Genomic DNA, 6857 nt, shown 5'->3' with positions numbered 1-6857 from the left:
AAGTAACCTTTCCACTATGTGTGTACTCTGTAAGTCAACAATCCTTCCTCTGCTGCAGGAGCTCAATTCATTGCTTAAGGGAAGAATAAAAAAAAAAAAAAAACACACACTGGATCAAAAAGAAACAAGACTGCATGTCTGAGAGAGACTTGCCCTTGGCATTTCCTCTTGCCCTGCTCCCATAAGGCAAGCAAGCCTATAGGGGCCCTCTGTCAGTCTTATGGAAATACATTTCATCTGAAGTAAATGTTTCCCCAGTCCACAGATGCCATAAAGAAAAATGTTAGTCTTCTAAAGTTTAAAGGAGTGATCTCAATTGTGGAAAGGGCAGTGGCAAGTTTGGGGAGGCTTTGCTTGACCTCTTTTGATCTGGACTTTGCTGATAAATGCACAAAAAGGGGCCCAACAAATAATCCAATTATAAAGCGATTAAGAATGCTGAACCCAACGGTCCCCTTGACTGGCCAAATATGTGTGCCCTGATGGTGTGAAACAGAGGGGCTTCTGCTCACACTGTGCTGTGGGTGAATATAAAGCAAGGTTTTGGGGACTTCGGTTTCCACTTGGGCAAACAAGAGGTTTCTGGCAAGAGTTGTGGCCATTGTACAGTTACTCCTTCAGTCAAAGGAATCCATTTCAGGGATGAGTTTTAAATATGTCAACAAATCATAGCACTGATATTTTTTTTCTTAACATTGCTTCACCAGTTTATCACATGCTATACATTGTCACTAGAGAGTGTTTTATGATAATGGCAAATCAGAATTGAATACACAGCGCTCCTTCTCCAGCAAGTCAGATGCCATCTATTCGAGCTAATGGAAAACCTGTGTAAACTACCAGTGACAGAGAACTTTAACACACATGCGATCATCTTTAGTTCTGCCCACTGTTCAGTAAAGAGTGCGGATAATACACTAGAAAATATGTGAGCTTATTGAAAGTTACCTGTTTTAGCCCATTCACTATTTATGTGCAAAGCAAATTGCTGACAGGAGCCCTCACACCTAAGTTTACTGTTTTAAAAGTATTTTTAATCGAAAACACTTATTTATTTTTAGCTTTTTTTTCCCTCAAAGATGTGTCTTTTGGTGAGCAAACATAATAAAATGCTTTCCTGAATCTTCTTGAGCACCCTAACCCAGGCATTAGTGACCCAAAATTCCTCAGGTCTGGAGGGCTGACATATTTAAGATTTTTCAGAAAGGACAAGAGAGACTTAGAGAATAAGGAGAGCTCTGAAAACCCTCTCCTGACTATCTCTCCACAACAGAAACAGTGAGAAGAAAAACTTCACAGCAAATACCTCTGCCTTTCTTCTACCCTCCCACAGGTCATCACCATATGGGAAGGCCCTCCTATTCCAAAGGCAAGTATCTCTGGAAGGCAAAATACTGCAGAAATTCCAGATTTTAATGAACAAGATGCTAGATTCCCATGTCTTAGTCACAGCTCTAAAATCCCATCAAAGTTTACAAGAGATCTCCAAAATTCTATGTCAGAGCAGCCAGGACTCCAATTATATACCAAGTACCTCAACTTTTCTGTGTGTGTTAATCCTGCCACTGCTCTGGAGTGTGCGGGCTGACAGAAGGCTTTCCATGGAGGCCCACCTGGAGGTGACTATCACATGCAGGATGTGAAAGAAACAGGCTTAAACTGAACCTGGGGAAGCATGTTCTCTTGATGGCTAAGTCCTCAGTTACAAAACAAAAGATGCGATAAGCAAGAGATATACCCCTGTGCTTCCATTGCACAGGAACAGAAGAGACAGCTCTGCTTGCCGGAGATGCTTACAGAAGCAATAGAGGCTTGCTGGCTTCCAAGGAGATGTTTAATGTAGTATCATCATCAGTATCCTGGGGCAGGAGAGCAGCAGAAACTGTCAGCAAGATCTCTCCACAGGTAGAGGGATCAGTGCATGAAAACAAATGGTAGTGCTCAAGAATGTCAGATTTCATTTGGAAAGCAATTTTCTTGTGTGGTTTCCAAGGTGTTATTACTATTCCAGCTAAAGGAAAAATATTGTAAATTGATAGCATCCTTTTAATCTCATATCTTAATTGGTTGAGAGGAGTATCTGCCAGCGCAGAGAGGAGCAACAGGCTTTTAGAGTAATAATGAAATTACCTGCCCCTACTGCAATTTTCATCAGTAGATCTCAAAACACAAGAGGAAGTCAACGTCACTATTTCTATTTTATAGAAGTAGTTCATGCAGTTGATATTACACTCTCCTGATATGCCTTCATACACTAGGAAAAGATTTTGTGATGGAACAAACTGTCTTTTGTAATGGGTAAATCACTAGTATTCAATTAAGCTAGCAGTGGGATGATGCTTATCAGCAGTTTTAAAATATCCCTGACTCCACACCTTTAGGAATATCACTTTTATAGTCAAATAAGAAAATACACAAAACATAAGATTTGCATGGGAGCTTTATCCTCTCTTTTATTTCCATAACTACCACTTAAGCCTTTCTTCCTGGACAAGGAAGAATAAATCCCTTCAATGCAGAATGTGCAAAAGTTCAGCGAAGTGGCAGAATTATCTAATGGCTAATTTAGGGATGCACATAACCAGAGCGAAGAGGTGACAGTTCTTTATACTAGCTGAAGTGGCATTTCCTGAATTCCTCTTCAGAAGCACGGTGTACGTCTTTGATCACAGCACTTCACTTCTCTGAATCGCTGATTCTGTTGGGGCAATGATCTGTTGAAAGTCTGAAATTTTCAAACACAGAAGAAAAGCACCTTGTTGCTAGTATTCCAAGTATTATCCTCATTTGAGAACATAGGCTTGATATTTTATGTGTGCATGATACTGTACAGCATGTATGTGCACTCAGAGAATTTACTGATCCTGAGGTGGATTTCTTGGTTCTCAGAGAGTATATTTACAAGCGGTATCTGGTATCTTGAATAGGTTATCTCGCTTCTTGTAGGATGGCAGCAGCTTTCTCTTTCAGTTCATAGTTGTTCAACGTTAAAAAATCCAAAACCCAAACCCAAACCAGATACCTTCAGAAATCATCATTGTGAAACACTCTCCTTTGACATTTCTAACATGTAAATCTTGTAATTAAGAAACCTCCTGACATATACTTTTATGTAAACTGTAGGTAAAAGCATACTGAAGGTGATCCCACAAGTACTCACAGCCTCATCCACTGTTCTGCTGAGCAGGCTTTCCAAACACAGCATGTGATCTTGTGTTCTTTCTCTAATCCCCAGGATTAATTCATTAAAACAGAAAAAGAAAAAGAAGAATTTGCTTCCTTAGTTCATATTGTTATTAAATAATGCATTTTTAAAAATCAAAATTTAGTTTTCTCCTCTTTTGAATGCACTATTTCTCCCACATAGCGAGTTCTGTTGTTTCAGAACATGATTTTCTCCACTGGTAGGATTTCATACAGGCATACCCATGCTAACTTTGCACTCTACCTCTCCAATACCCATGGCAGTACAGAACTCAGCCCAGAATAAATATTTGAGCATGTTGTATCTCAGACCAGTTTTACTGTCTGCTCTAAACTTAGTGCTACTATTGCTACGCTGATAGAAGCTTCAGTGGGTCTACATGAGCCGTAGTTAGAGCTATGACAATGGTTTAGTAAACCTTCATTTTTATTTTTTCTCAAAACTTGTTTTCATCCAGCTACTTAGTTTTTATTGACCAGGTTTTTATTTAATTATTTTTTTTCTCTGTAATATTGGGGCAGAAACAGAGCACAACTGCACTACAAACCCATATGACATATCTTCTAGAAGAGTGTATTCTGTAATTGCTGGTGTCACTGCATCTTGGTGATTTCTTACGCAAGTCTATCAGTCGTCAGTGACACTGCTAGGGAAGAAGCTCCAGAAGAAGGTGGCACAGAGTAGTAATCAGGGAGGACAGGCCAAGGGGGGCTGCTTGGGCAGTGAGGTAGCTCTCTTATTCCTCTACCGTATTTGCTAAGCTAATGCCAGGAAACTAGTTCCTTTGGCATAGACAGTAACCTCCCAAATCCCAAGAGAGCACAGAGAAGCTGCTCCACAGCACCCTGTGCCTGCCAGCCCAGAGAAATGTATGATGGGATACAGGATCATGAGTCCAGGGTGAGAAACTGCAAGGATGTATCATCCATTGCCACCACCCACAGCATGCCTGCAGATGTGGGACCTGAGAACAGAGTGCTAGTGTGGAGAATGTCAGGACGCAGAAGCGTGGTAGGCTGCCGTATGTTGGCAAGCGCAAGATTACCTAACCCATGGTTATCATGCAGTGTAGGCAGGTTTTATTAGCAAAGTTCAGACCATGATGTGCTAATTAAAGAAGAGGTGGTCCTAGTTGCTAAGGAAATGAATGCTTTCTGTATTGCTGCTTCTACCCCAGCAAACCATGGTCTCAGCTTTCCCTTCAGTTGCGTTTGCCAGAAAGAGGGGTCAGGGCTTGATATTCTTGCTTCTGTGATTACAGTGCTCCTGTGAGCTGATTTTCAGGTCAAGAGTCATAGGTGGAAAGGATGCCAGGGAGAAGTGGTTTAAAACACTCCTTTATCAGATACCTGTCTAGTGACAAGCTCCTCTTAAAACTAGTGGTTTCAGGGTATATTATTTTGTTTTCTAAGCTCAGTTCTGCTTCTTCTGGGAAAGATGCAGTCCAGACTAGGAGATTTGCATGCTTTAAAATTGGTCTAACTGTCAGCTCTTCTGTAAGGCAGAGGCTGACTGAGTGTTGGAGTCAGTCCTAGAATGAAGGAGATATAATGGTTTGAATTTATTAGTAAAGAAAGAAGCTGGCTACCACTAGACAGGCATCTTGCTTAGCTTAGTCTCATGAGAAAGCATTCTCTGATTTGTTATTCCTCTACCGTAATATATACTGTGCATAGGCAGCTGCTAGAAACATAAGGATGCATCAACATCAACAGGACTAAAAACTGCATATTGTGAAGTTAATGTGTAAGTGAAAAACTGTCTTCATGGGGTGGTCCATTGCTGGCTGCTAGTCCCACAGCAACTCTGTCATCCTTCATTCTCAGTGTGAGATTTACGTCAGTCCCAGCTTGAAACTTAAATGATTGTGTACAGCATCTTCAAAGCATTTTTTTTCTTTCCCCTCTACATCCTCCAAGGAAACCCTGCCACCAGCATGACAAACCTCTCTCCTCTGTCACTCTCTGGGGCAATGGTTGTCTGGCTGTAACTTTGTCTCTCTGAGATCCCAGAGCCATGATCCTCCTGTGTCATGGAGATGGGCAACAATAATAAAATTCTCATTACGAGAAAATTGTCTCTGTCTTTGGGAGACAATAGAGCTCTGCATTAACCTCCAGTTTCCAGTATGCTGGACCACTGCATTTTTTTCTTCTTATGTTTTTATTTCCTGAAGTAATATTCCTCTAGCTGACTATTATACTGGAACACGTTCCCTTCATCTGCTCCCCTCCTACCTCAATGCAGACGTTGCAGCATCTGGCATCACCCCTCCCTACCAGCTGGTTCATTGCTGCATTCTCCAAGGAATAAGTTGCCATTTTCCAAAGACCCCTGAAGTCACAGAGCTCCACTTCTAACTTTCTCTCTGTGAGGACTCTAACACCAATGTGACGCTTATTTCTCTTTCTCTTAAAAATGCTCCCTCTGCAATTTTATCTGGTCTAATTTTGCATTGCAAACTCTGCAATATCCTTTTACTAATTCAAATGTTTCATCTACATTGCATTCTGCAGAAAGGGGTTGTGAAACCCTCGTAACACAAAAATCTTTAGCTGAACTTCAAACTGGACTTGACAAATGAGCAGGAATGTCTTGCTGCCCCAGATTCACAGCAGAGACTGGGACCTGCCAGAATCTCCTGCTGCCTGCTGGAGGCAGATGTGGACTGTTAGACTTCAAATATTTGGGAGAAAGTTCTGAGAGAAGGAAAGCCAGCAACAGCTGAGCCTAAGTTCTTGCCCTGTGAGTTAATTTGCTTTGGTGTTGTGGTTGTTGATGTGATTGGGGTTTTTTTCGAACAATCTTTCTGTTAATAAAGCTGGAAGCAGAAAAGATGAGACCTCGGTGCTATGATGAAGGCAGCATTTTCATTTGCATTTTGGTGGGGGCTTCATCAGTTTACAGGGAGGGACAAAAGCAGCTGTGAATATTCTCAGTGTCTGTTGTGTGAAGAATTGTGAGTGTCCATGCGGGAGAAACATTCACTATAATCAGGTATTATTAGTCTCAGTGGTCAATGTTCATCGGAAGTTCATCCTGTCTGACAGTCTTGGCCTGTGATGAAGCCTAGTGCTTCAGACCTTACCAAACTAACAGGAAACCAAGACAAACAGGCATCTCTAAAGACCTTTGCTACATATAAAATGTACCAACCATTTCAAAATATATTGGAACAATCTGCTTGGCTAAGATGTTAATGCATTTATTGGAGATGCTGACATTTAATAGAGGAATTTACTTTCAGCATGATCCATATTGGATAGTAAAAGGGGGCAGGAGTCCTTGAAAGATGCAAAGAGCTCTTAAATAATTAGGGATAGTTCTCTACACTGTATATATAAATCAAATATATCAGTTCTTGCTTAAATTCTAAGTTCATTTGTACTCAGAGTGGATATTCATAAAATGCCCACTCCTTTTTGTAAGAGATCAGATCAGGGATAGGCTCAGCCCTTTTGTCTTAACTTTTACTTTGGTATAGAATCATAGAATCATAGAATCATTAAGGTTGGAAAAGACCTCTAAGATCATCGAGTCCAACCGTCAACCCAACACCACCATGCCCACTCAACCACGTCCCTAAGCGCCTCGTCTACACGTCTTTTAAATACCTCCAGGGATGGGGACTCCACCACTTCCCTGGGCAGCC

At 41.2% G+C, this 6857-nt stretch overlaps 1 long non-coding RNA gene across 3 annotated transcripts in view; it reads right to left on the bottom strand.

Moving 5' to 3' along the window:
* Positions 1–2436: 2436 nt before the first annotated feature.
* LOC103907704 overlaps positions 2437–6857 on the bottom strand; it is a 16984-nt gene continuing 12563 nt past the window's right edge. For all 3 annotated transcript variants that reach the window (XR_658107.2, XR_002086340.1, XR_002086339.1), the window contains 2 exons: positions 3161–3224; positions 2437–2725 (listed from right to left, as the gene is read on the bottom strand). This is a non-coding gene — a long non-coding RNA (uncharacterized LOC103907704). The remainder of the gene's footprint in view (positions 2726–3160; positions 3225–6857) is intronic.

Source organism: Aptenodytes forsteri, unplaced genomic scaffold (genome assembly GCF_000699145.1).
Source record: "Aptenodytes forsteri isolate BGI_AS27 unplaced genomic scaffold, ASM69914v1 Scaffold284, whole genome shotgun sequence".
Lineage (NCBI taxonomy): Eukaryota > Metazoa > Chordata > Aves > Sphenisciformes > Spheniscidae > Aptenodytes > Aptenodytes forsteri.
Note: the sequence above shows the minus strand (reverse complement) of the source record. Positions and strands in the feature narration are given on the sequence as shown.